Consider the following 13,654-nt stretch of genomic DNA (forward strand, 5'->3'; position numbering starts at 1 on the left):
GAATAAAAATATTTTGTGAATCCGTAGCTCCACATCCACCGCATTTTCGCACGGTCAAAAAAATAGACGCATCGTAGCTCCGCATTCTAGAAATTTTTTAACACTAAAATTTCGCACGCAATACAAGTGTTTGAAATATGAGACATTAAAGCTTCACATTTATCAAGTACAGACAAGCAGCTCGCTCTATACTATATACAGTATGTCCATGAAGTCCCGTTCACCCTTAGTATCCCCGTAGGAAATCAATATATTTAAATATAGTTTAAATGTATATTTTTTACAGTCATATGGAAATTCTGATTGAATAGCATAATATTCTATTTTTTTAGGCAAATATATTTTTGAAATTTCCAAAATAGATGTTTTGTTGATCGTATTTTTTAAAACAGTTAAAAAAAAAAATAATAAAATCTAATGAAAATTGCCCAAGTTAGAGCTAATTATTATATTTTGAATTTCTAAGAAAAATATTTATGTTACCTATGCATACGGCAAAATTAGCAAAATACGATTCACATGTTAATTTATTATTACAATCACTCTGATTTTTCGGCTAAAATTAAAAATATTCGTATACATATTATATGCGTACACGCACTACATATAAAGGTATTATAATTATTCACGAAATTAAGACTCATAATTCTCGGTGGTATTTCATTTCTATTTTCATCTCTGAAATATTCATTACACGCGTGATCATCTTGTACGATCTGAGACCGCAATCCACAAATATACTAGAATAATAAATACGGTTTATACTTATGCACAGCCGTACACGTTTCCGCAGTTTCAATTATGATGAGTGACGGTTTTTTCATAAAATAATTTTTGTTTTGCAAACAAATTTATTTTTTGCACATTGTCTTCGTATTTATTTTAAAGGGGCCTCACCACCACGTCTTTTTTTTGTCAAAAACTACTGTTTTTAATTCTAAAGATACGTGCAACAATTATCATGGTTTTTATTCTGAGTATATATTCGGATTATCCGTAATATATACAAGGGAACGATCGAGCGACATTTTTAATTTTTGTAATTTAAATTGCAATAAATATTGTAAAAAATTCAAAAAAATTCAGAATTTCCAACTTAAATATTTAATTAACTAATTACAATTTTAAAAATGTGCCTCGATCGATTCCTCGTACATGTTGTGGAAAAAAAGAATATTTTGTCAGAATGCAAATCGAGATAATCGTTGTGACGTATTGTTGAATGGTTAACGTATGCCACCAGCATCGAATAAAATGTAAAATAAATGTAAACGTATTGGATAATATACTTATTCACTGTTCCAAATTCTATAAATATAGTATTGACATTTTCTGTAGAAGGTTTAAGATTGATACGATTGATTAAATAACTAATTTAATATTATTGTAGGTAATATAGCAATTTCACGCATCCATAATAGATTAATAACTTACAAACTTATATAGAAAAAACTTAAATATTAAATATTATATTAGGTATGTAATTATATAATAAGTCATTCTAGCCTCAAGGAAATTCCCAATTATATAATGAATCCAACCTTAAGTATTAAAGTATAATATGAGCTCAAAATAATTAAAAACAATTGATAGTTTAATAGTATATTATAGTGTAGCCATGTAGGTATAATATAATAGCTAACATAACCTAACCTCTATACGATTGTGATGCACTTAACGTTTTATACTTAGCGTTTTTAACTTTTATTCATCCAATATAATTTTAGAAAATGATTTATTTAATGTAATAAATTTTTTATCAGGACAAAAATGTTGTACATTTTCAAATTCAATACAACAAACGCACTCGCAATCAGTACTTAAATTTACGCACTTCTCACATAAACACCATTCGTTCACTGGTTTTATCGATACACAAATTTCTATTTAAAAATTTGTTAGCAAAAAGCATCGGATTGAAATTACTGTCATAAAATTTTGAACTATTTGAACATATTTTATTGTACAAATAGATACAACAATAAACCACCACAATAACATTATTCAGATATTGAACACGAACGGCGTACGTAAGTATAGAAATGAAAAAATCTAATAATACAAAGATATTTCTAAGAAAGTTTATCATTCGTTTATAAATAAACCATTTAATAATTCTACTATAAAGTAATATTAAATTAAAAATTCCGTTCTAAAGCTTTAAATTATTATATGAGTCTAAATCAATAAATTGAGTATTAGCTGAGTTATAAGCGTTTAAACAGCGAAACTTGTAATATTCCCGTAAAAGCATGTAAAAAGTAAACGGTGATGGCAAAATTATGACGTAACCAAACCATTTTGACCAAATTATAACCTAACCATCTTGATCCAATTTTCTAAAAGATAAAATACTATATATTGAAATCGAAGTATTCCTTCTGGTAGAAATTTTGTATATAGGATAAAAAAATAAAAATAAACACCATTGTAAAACCACTAGATCCCTCGCTCCGCTTAGAATCTAAAAATTTAAAATATTGATTAGAATTAAAGTTATTCCAAAAGTCAGTTCTATGTGTTACACTCTGTGTAGCATCATACATCGTACAGTAAGACATGGTTTTAATTATTTTGACTCGAATAAAATATATTTACATACTATATTGTTATGTAGGTATATGTATTATAAAATATTCAAATAAAAAAAAACTGCTGCGTTAGTTGGCTAATTAATAGTTCTTAGAATAAATAGTACTATACATAGTTAGTTATTACTTATTCATAACCTATATATTTACAAAAAATACTAGATAATGATTAACCGCAATCATTAATATAATGACCCGATTTCCGTTGAAAATACGCCTAAAGGTCAGACAGAGGAGAAACAATAACATTTTTTGTATTACAATTTATATTAGTATTCCTCGAACTGTACATAGAAGTTGATTTATACTATAGTTATCATGTAGGGTATATAAATGCGAGTATTCGATAATTAAGAAAAATGAACATCACATACAACTCTGCTATAATACAGCATCGTCGACTCGACTATGGAATTAATTACTGCAGTTTATCGAAAACTTGTTTTCCTAACACATTTCTGACGATCTATACAACTATATCGGAGATTCTCAACATTTTTGAGGACGCGGCTACCTATAATGTCACCAAGGTTTTCGGCGACCATTTTGAAACGATAATTATACAAAATATTCACTATAGCAAATTATATCTGTGTTGGTGACAATGAATAATTTTTTGACAACCCACAGCTTGAATCATGGGTGGATAGGTACTTACTTTTGTTTTTACCGGGATATATTTGTTGGAGCCTCATATATTAAATATATAAAAAAAATGCTCGCTTCGCTGGCAAGCGAATGTATAATATATTTATTAATATTTACATTTTATACATTATTTAGTTTTAGTAGTTAGTACCAATGTACCATAGTACATTCAACATAAATTGCCAATAGGTATTTATACGGGCATCAACGGGTACTACACTGAGAGCTCTAATGGCTAATGGAGTATACACAAATAACAAATACGCAGGCACGCAGCCGCCAGCCGGTATAATAAAAATTAATTTTTCAAATTTTTTTTTATTATTTTTTTTCGGGAGGGGGGGGTTCTTGAGTGTAATATCGATGGGAACCTACCGGGAAAATCCCGATTTCCTGATGGGCCTATCCGCTCATGAATTATTTTGAGCTTTGTTGGTCGTCTAGACCAGCGTCATTAATCTTCGACTATTAAAATAATATTAACTAATAGTTTTATACAGAATATGATTATTTTTTTTATTGTTTGTACAACATGATAAAAACCGTTTCACGCAAGAATAAGAACCACTTAGGCTGTAATCCAAGTTAAACAACCCAATTTTCAGTCTTCACGCTATAAAAACGATTAGTCTTCACGCTATAGTCCACCGAACTATTCGATAGTTTTTCGGACTATTCGATAGTTTTTATTAAAAACTACTAATCGGTTATGTTAAAAACATTCGAATAGATATAAACTATTCGATAGTGCCCATCACTAATTTTGACCCACGACGCATACGGCTGTACCAGCAATACTGCTAATAATAGTTTATTAATAGTATAAGAATTAATCACTGTGTTTGAAATTACGTAATCACCGATTTACATCAGGTCATTTATCCGTCATTTATCTGTTGCGCATTGCAGTTGTCTCAGACCTCAGTTTGCGTGTAACTAAATATTATATTCCAGCCAAAGCAGGTAATTTATTAATTTTTATAATTTATATTATATAAATACAATCAGAATTATTTATTTAAAATTGTTTTTCATTTTGTCATTTATATTTAAAACGTTCACTGCCGATCGCCGTTGTCAACACATAGTTGACGTTCGCGATCTCACCCCGGTGATCGACGTCAACACAGCACGTTTTATCCATTGTTTGATGTATCCATATTTACGTATTCATTGTATTTATACAATTATACAATTTATATACCTACGCCCTTGGGTACGATAGACAGTAAAAAAGAACGGGGGGATATTATACAGTGTTAGATTATAGATTTTTGATTACTACTTTATGTTATTTCTCTCTTTTCTCTCTTCGTTTTTTCTTCTTTCTTTCTCTGATATGATGCCCGTACATTGATGGCAGGGTGGAGTGGGAAATGTGCTGTCCATTAGTTTATAGGTCTATGGTCCCGCCACCGCCGGAACACTCTGCGGTAACGCTCTCTGTCATGCGCGAGTTTCGACCGGTTTTCATGTGCCGCGCCGCCCAGTGCCATGGTGCGGCGGCGGCGGTGAGCTCTTATAAGAGCCTCTTATTCGGTACAGACTATAGTATGCTCCGGACCTGCACGACTGGTGTACGCGTCTACCGTTCGTCATGACGCGTTTTTGAGTACGCGTTATGGAAATTCCGTATGACGAGATCAGTCTCTTGCCGACCGTTGCTGTTGACGATCGCCAGTATTGTTGTCTCATGCCATGTACTATGGCTCTCCTTTCGAACGTCGAGTCGACCGCCAACTGTGGGTCATCGAGCCGGTCCACCATTACCGAACATCGTATGATGCTGTTGCTGTTATTCCACGTCAAACAGTCGGTCTGGTCCTTCATTTACCACGCCCTCGGATTGTCGTATACTGATATGAGAAAGCCGCCGTCAATGAAATAAACTACACGGTCGTATTAATTTGTTTTTGTTGTTACTTGTCATCAATATTATTAATAAGATTTATTAATTCTGATTGCCTGTATCGCACGTAGGAATTTATTAATTATTATTGAATAAATTGTGTTTTGTTTATATTGCAACAAAACGCAATACGTGTTCCTCTATCACACAAACACTTCATATACTTTGTAAAGAATATTCATATATTCAAAATTCAAATTTTTACCAGTATTCTCATCGGGTTCATTAACAGGTGATCTATATTGTAATTTTGGTGTAAATCTATATCATATGAGAAGCTCAAGATATAGTCTTAATGCTTCGTTTCTATTACTTGCTTAGATGTTTTGTTACTAAGTTTTAGTACCATTTTTAACTAGATTCATAATATGCACTTGAATAATGGTACGACAAAATGTTGTTATGACTTATGAACAACACATAAAAATGATGTCATGCGTATTTCTATTGTAGTTATGTCAATTTCTAACAATTCCAATTTCTCCTCATTTGAAATATGCCAGTTCTGTAGGTATGCAGCTTTTGAGCTTTAATTGTGTCGTCTATGACGTACATACGGGCGATGTTAACCCACCCCCTGCCACGCTCTTGATAATTCAAAATTGAGTTTCGTGGTTAAAGATTGTCAACATTCTAAACTAATTGTTCCAAATATACGATTATATTTGTAACTTATAAAATGTTATGAAATTATAATTTTGGTGTAAATATACATCATATGAGTAGCCCATGGTTGTAGTCTTGCTGGTTCATTTCATTAATTAACTTACATGTTTTGTTACTGGTTATTTTTACCAGAATTCATAATATGCACATGCATAATCGTACAACAAAATATTGTTATGCACAATACATAAAAATGATCTCATACGTATTTCAATTGTGGCTATGTCAAATTCTAAAATTTCTATTTTTTTTTATTGTTTGGTTTAGCCAGTTCTATAGGAATACAGCTTTTGGGCTTTAAGTGCCTCGTCAGTGATGTACATACTGAAAAGTCCTTAGCTAATTTTTATCCACATTTTTGTCAACCGTTTTTTTTTTAAATAATAAATTAAACATTTTTTAATGCTAACTTTTTGTTTAATGATATTTAAATGAAATCCTTCTTGAATATAATATCTACTTTTTTCGTCCATCTTGCTATTTTATCGTGCTTTATAACTGCTATTTGTTCTCCTCTACCACATTTGTTCAAAATGTATTAAAGAAAATAAGAAAAAAAAACATATTATTCATTTACATTATTGCGTATGTTAATTGTTTATACATATATAACATTCAACTGATACATGGTCTTGTTAGCTGTGGTCTTATATATTATTTAATAAATGCATATGTATGAGCCCCTGGCATAAATGTATAATATTTGATATAATATTGCATTAAAACCCATGAGCTCCAACATAATTGTTTAGTTGTAAATGTTTGTATGTGGTTGAAAAATATTTATAATTTATATATATTGATATATCTACATTCAATAGAGTTATACAATTAAACTGTGTATTAACAGTCAAAAAAATGTAATCAAAAACGTGGTAAGGGATGTTTAACAAGTAGTTGTTATATAAGTGTATATAATTAATATTATCTGAATTATGAATTTTAAAATAATTTACCAATCAAATAATAGTTATCTTACTTAAGCTATTATTTTAACTGATCAGGTGTAATGTAATTGTATAAATGAAAATAAAAAGAGAATCAAAAATTACGCAAAAATGAGTTGATAAAAAAAAGTACAGAATGTCTGCTAGAAAAATAGTAATTTGTGTCACAATCTTAATTAATATAAAATCATTATCAATACATTAAATTGTTTCTTTTTATAATTATTATATCATACATGAGTTATTTAAATGTTGTGTTAAGAAAAAACGTGATTTTGAAGAATTTTAATTAAATTTGCAATTTTTTAAAAACCCAAGGAGTGTTAAATATTGTTTTTGTTTCATAAAAAAAAAAATAAGATCAGAATGTATCCTTTTTTTTATATTTATGCACATGATCAAAATGTTTTTTTCTGAGTATAATTCCATTGAAAATTTGGTATAATGGGTGGTCGAAAATACCTAATTTAGGTACTAACTTTGTGAATTGTCACACTCCAAAGCTTTTTTATATTGTGTTGAAAGATCTTTAAGATTTCCATTGTTTATGAACCAAACAATTCGCTAATATCATATTATGCATAAAAAATGCATCTAATTCATCAATTTCTTGAAATCTTTGATAAATATCCACCATCATAAAGTTAGCCCATTTTTTTTTATGATACGACATATTAATCGAATCATTTAAATGGTCCGGTTCAAGTTGAATCACCGTTTTATGATACATCATAGCCTTTCATACTTTCGATGTCTTCGTAGTCTTCCTCACTTTTCGGGTTCCAGTACCACACAGTTTCTAATGCTGCGTTTACAATGAGTCCATGTACCAAAAAACCAACTGAGCCAACGAGGGAAATCATTGGCCCGACGTCGGGTATCTCAGTCGCGATAATTACTGCAATCACACGTAAAACCATAAGACATACATTAATAATTTACCCATCAACTTGTCACGATCAAACTCGAACTTATATCAATAAATTATCGATAGTTTGTCTGTCCATAAATAAGATGTGCGATAACACACACGAAACGATATACCTACTTCAAGTCGTCAAGTATCTAGTTCGCACACTAACATAACACGCTCGCATTCTTTGCACCTTCTGCAATGTACGTTTATTTTGTTAATCGAAACATAATTTATGAAACTTTTTTATTGCAGTTTCAATAGAAATTTCTCTGTTTATATAACACTATTTCATATTCAATTCTTTCTTTATTCTTTGCGACTTCTTCAAAGCATGTTTATTTATTTCGTCTAGTTTTTTCAGATCTTACGTCCCCTTGAAATCAGTGCCGTTGCTAGAATGTTCTTGTTTTTTTTATTCAGTTCTCAGAAAAACTTTAGTCTCGGTCTTTCTTTTCAGCCATTGCCACACTAGGTCCTCGGTGTCAGTCAGCTGGAGTCCGTATGTCACTATAAATCCCAAAGTTACTGCGATTTTTACAGCCTCCGAAAGTTTGTACGAACACGAAATCGACAACTACAATATAATAAATTATAATACTTATCACGTGACACACCGTTTACAGGCGTAGCGTATAGGTAATTTATATGTAAAATATCATGTCCCCTGTTTTCTGATGGTAAGTTGAGTGGCACACTGCCCAAGCACCGTTCTCCGTAGCGTATGTATCCGAAAAAGCCCAAAGTGCCGTTGAGTCTAATGATGATTAGCATATACCAGTGTAATGTACAGTCAGGTGATCCGGTGAGTTCACGTGTTTTTTTCATTGCGTTTTCGATGTGCATCAGCTTTATACGTCAAAGGTACGGGTATTTACGTGCGTCTCGTGGCGAGCACCAGCGAGCATGTACGACCCAGACAAGTTCGGATAATAATATACATGCCGGATAGTAATAATAACATGTTTGGTTCTAAAATACGTAAGTATATTAATAATCGCACATTATGCGCTCTTCGCCTTTTCCGTTACAGCTTGTTGACCTTCACACTATTGACGCAGAAGTGGGCACTTGGGGCTACGCATTGCACGGGTTGTCTATCTGCTGGACCCATTGTTCGTAGCTCTACTGATCATATTCTATTTTATTTTCACTGACCCTGGAGGACGAAGCTGAGGGAGCCAAGAAGAACGTTCCCAATTAGTGGTATGGCCGATGACTTACTGGTGTCTGTTTGCCGGAAGTGCTCTATGCTCAATGGAGGGCGTTGGAATGGTGAGCATTGTTTTTTTACATTTTTTTTTATCGCGTATGCCCACATATATATAAAAACAGCGCAGCCAAAACAATGACAAAATAATATGCGTTATCAAACCGTTCTGTTTAGATTTATAAGATTTGATTACCAGTGGGTTATGGAAGTACCCAAATAGTGTTTATAATATTATGCGGTTTATAAATAGGTACCATATGACATATATATTGCGTTTTATGAAGTGAACAGATGAAATATTATCAGAACAGTCAAGACTAAAATATTAAAGACACGTGTTAATTTTATTATCGAACCTTCGAGGTTACAACGTTGTTGTGTATAAGACTACATTGTTGGTAAAGAAACGTGTGGAAAAAAAATATGGTATACACATAAACGCATTTAGGGTTATACATTTTACTCGGCATGGGCTTTCTGTGAATTCATCATATCTCACAACACATCAATGCATCCAGGCTTAGAATGGCAGATTATATATCTCTGGTATCTGATATATAGGTATGTGTTCATTTTGGCTATCTACATGGCTACATGAATACACAATTAGAGGTAGGTAATTTTAGGGTCGGATTCGTTGCACGTAAATTCCAATGGTACATTGTATCGACTCGAATAAATAAAATATCTAAGCCCTATCAATATTATTTTAAAAAAATGGAAATACTGTATAGAGTATCAAGACTAGAGTCTATAGTCTATAATATAGTATAGGTTGGAAAATAATTAAGTACGCCAGCGTTGTACAAACAAATTAACTTTTTTTTTAACTTAATAAAAAGTTATCAAAAAATGTGTATTATTTTTTAACATAATTGATTTAACTTATAGTTAAATTAACTTTTAACTTTTAACTTTTTGTTATTGGTGCATATTAACTTAACTTAACGGAGTTAATAAAAAATAAGTAAATTGCACAGCCTTACTAATACTATCATATTCTACAGGATAATAACCAAAAAACAAATATTCAAGGAATAAAAATTATAGCCGATAACATTGAATGTATTACGTTAAATTGAACGTGTTCCAATCTTATCCTCGAGTAAAACTTGCTCTTATAGTGTTTAGTAGCTCACTGTGTACTTGATTTAAGTAGTTAACTTTATGTTATAGCCGTGGTCGAACATTGATTATAGCAATAATAACACATTTTAAATAGATATAATATATTGTGTGTATAGGAAAATCCCATCTTTATATATTACAAAATAGTTGTGAGTCCACCTGAATATTTAAATGTCTTAGTGATTAGTATATAATTAGTCATTAGAATATGGTTACGGTAAATCTAAGCATAATATTTTTTTTTATTTTTTTTTTATAACACTTTCCGCCTCCACCCCCTTAAATAAAGTATAACTGTCGATGGGCCATACTACTATATTTAAAACAAAATTTTGTTTTTTTTAGTTGAATATGTCATCCGTCCGTCCATCTCATGCCGTACTCGAATACTCGTACCTTTTACGTAGAAAGCTGCCACTCAATTTCCATAGGATAACTGGTCGGTAAATAAACAATGCTCAGCATTCCAACGCCCTCTATTGAGCACAGAGCACTTCCGGCAAACAGCGACCAGTGAGTAATCGGCCACATCACCAATTTGGAACGTTCCTCTGGACTGAGGGTCGCGTCCTCCGTCGTCAGTGAAAATAAAATAAAATAATATAACGGTGCCTGCCAAAATTAGCGTGTTGGCAGTCCGTGCAATGCATAGCTCCAAGTGCCCACTTCTGCGTCAATAGTATGAAGGTCGACAAGCTGCAACGGAAAAGGCGAAGAGCACATAATTTGCAATTATTAATATACGTATTTTAGAACCCTTCAAGTTACCCAAACATGATATTATTAACTATCTGGCATGTATGTTATCATCCGAACTTGTCTGGGTCGCACCTGCTTGCTAGTGCTGGCCATTATACACACGTAAATACCCGTACCTTTGACGTATAAAGCTGATGCACATCGAAAACGCAATGAAAAAACCACGTCAACTCACCGGATCACCTGACTGTACATTACACTGGTATATGCTAATCATCATTATACTCAACGGCGCTTTGGGCTTCTCCGGATATGTACGCTACGAGGAACGATGCTTGGGCAGTGTGCCACTCAACTTACCATCAGAAAACAGGGGACCTGCTATTCTAAATATAAATTACCTATACGATACGCCTGTAAACGGCGTGTCACGTGATGAGTATTATAATTTATTATATTGCAATTGTCGATTTCGTGTCTGTACAGACTTTCGGAGGCTGTGAAAATCACAGTAACTTTGGGATTTCTAATGACTTCTGGACTCCAGCTGACTGTCACTGTGGACCTATTGTGGCAATGACTCGAAAGAAAGACCGAGATAAAAGTTTTTTTCAAAAAAACAAGAAGAATCTAGCAGCGGCGCTGACGTCAAGGGATGTAGAGTCTGAAAAACCAGACGTAAAATCGCCGCCCGCAATACATTACGACATGTGAAAAATTCCACATATGTTATTTTGGCCTTGTCCGCACTGAACGGTGGAGACTTCTAAAATCTACGAGAGATGTTTCCTCCGGCCCACGGAACACACACTATAATTCCAGATTGATAATCGACCATTCCATAACAACAATGGGCCAAGTCAACGACATGGGCCCGTAGTTGGCGAAGACACCAACAACAGGATACCCACGTCTCAAACCATCAGTTGTCACTCATTGTAACGTATAATTTTCCCCATCATACCCCCAACCACCCCATACAAGCACGTATTAAAGGCGTCGCATGATGCAGGTCTCTTTCTTTCCATTTCCTTATTCTAATTATTTATTTATTATAATTGATCATCTTCTTTTATTGTGGAAAGTCGTAAATCACATGACCAAAAGAAAAATACACTTAGAAAATCAATATAAAAATACCACTATTAAAACATTATTATTATTAAAAGATTTACGCTTAGACGGTGTACGGGTCACAGATCGCCTTGCTCTGGCGCCGACACCGAGATGTTTTATTGTATACAGAGCATAAGCTCACAAAATGATTATTATTCGTGTCGACGCTTGCTACATTATTTGCAATGATCTAATATTATTCTTTAAATTAAAATACATGTCCTTATTATTATTCCTCTTGAACCTGCCAAGTGCCATAAACTGTAATATTTTTTCTGCACTTGCCACGTGCTAACCAATTATTTTTTCCCCGAAGCCACACTCAAAAAATTGTTATTTTATTATTTACTACGTGAACGAAATTATAATTATAAATTGTAATTGACCATTATTATTATTTTGTTAATTACCTTGGTCAAATGCCGACGATCGTAAAAAAAATATATTCAATAGTGTACTTGGAGAAAAATAGTTTATAGGTGACATAATTCTGCATCTCACAATAATAATCCTTATATAATTTGATTTGTTTTTAATTTAATTTTTAGTCTTATTATTTAATTTTGTTTATTATTTAAAAAATGTTTAATTTTTGTATTTATTTTGTACCACTCTATGTTTAATTAACTTTAATTTGAAATGTATTTATTGTATTTATTTATTTGTTATTATTATATTGTATACAAAATGTCAACAAAATAATGTTAAACTCCTACTCCATTACAAGCTAAACTACAGGAGTCGTACCTATATTTACATTCTAACTGTATTGTTATAGAAGAAAAAAAATTACATGCGCACCAGCTATGTGCATAAAAATGATTATTATAAAACTGTCATTCTTTTTATGTATTTCACTACAAATTTTCACTTTTTGTTGGATGTAAAATATAAAATCATGATAACCTTTAAACTTTCTCTTCAATTATTTAATATTATTATTTAAAGTGTTACCCTTACTATTTTTGCAGAAACTAACATTTTATTAGTACTGGTTATTTCATTTTAGCAACACATTTATGATTAAAACCTACAAGTTCCACCGACCTAGCATCAGGGCTTACCCGCGGTGCGGTTTGTATGTACAGGTTAAGTGTTCCTCTTGAATTGTGAGTAGTTTACAGGTCGTAAAAAACCTGGAAGCTCACAGTATGGAGATGATTTTATAATTCAACACCTCCCATTGGAAATATCTGTGTATACCACTTATATAATGTATAGTACCTCTTATTTACTTTGGTCTTTTTTAAATAGGTAAACTTTATTCGTGTAAAATGTCGAATTGTAAATAAATGAAAAAAAAAGGCGGGTAAGTGGATGTCGCTCTACTTAACAGTAAGTTACAAGTTGGTCACTACTCACTGTAATGGATAGTGTTAAATTTGAATTCAATGATATAATATCATTGTGTAAGAAAAACGATTCTGAGCGAAAATGGTCAGTTAGCCTATGATATTACTAAGTATATTTAATGATATTAAGGTGAATAAAATAATTTATAAATAACCTATTTACGTGGAATTTTGTTTTAAATTTTCAATCCTTAGCTACAAAAGTTGAACCTTTTATACATTTTAAACTACAAAATTTAAAATAGATATTAAATTTTAAATTTGACAATGTTGGTCATTGTAAATGCTTATAAAAAAAATTGTGTCAATGTATTTTTAATATTGTTCAACTGCTATTGTAACATTATATCAGGAGCTTTGCATTCAATTTTCACACTTTTTTACCCAACAAATATAATTTTATTGATATTTATAGAAAAAAAAAAACTAAAAAAAATGAAAATTTGAAATGGTCCGTTAAAAGCTCAAAAAG

At 31.8% G+C, this 13,654-nt stretch overlaps 1 long non-coding RNA gene across 1 annotated transcript; it reads left to right on the top strand.

Annotated features, from left to right (window-relative positions):
* Window positions 1-4,688: 4,688 nt before the first annotated feature.
* On the top strand, window positions 4,689-12,743 carry LOC132947816 (uncharacterized). Its single transcript, XR_009664938.1, has 2 exons — window positions 4,689-8,949; window positions 10,361-12,743. It is a non-coding gene; the product is annotated as an uncharacterized LOC132947816 (long non-coding RNA).
* The last annotated feature ends 911 nt before the right edge of the window (window positions 12,744-13,654 follow it).

Source organism: Metopolophium dirhodum, chromosome 6 (genome assembly GCF_019925205.1).
Source record: "Metopolophium dirhodum isolate CAU chromosome 6, ASM1992520v1, whole genome shotgun sequence".
NCBI classification, from domain to species: domain Eukaryota; kingdom Metazoa; phylum Arthropoda; class Insecta; order Hemiptera; family Aphididae; genus Metopolophium; species Metopolophium dirhodum.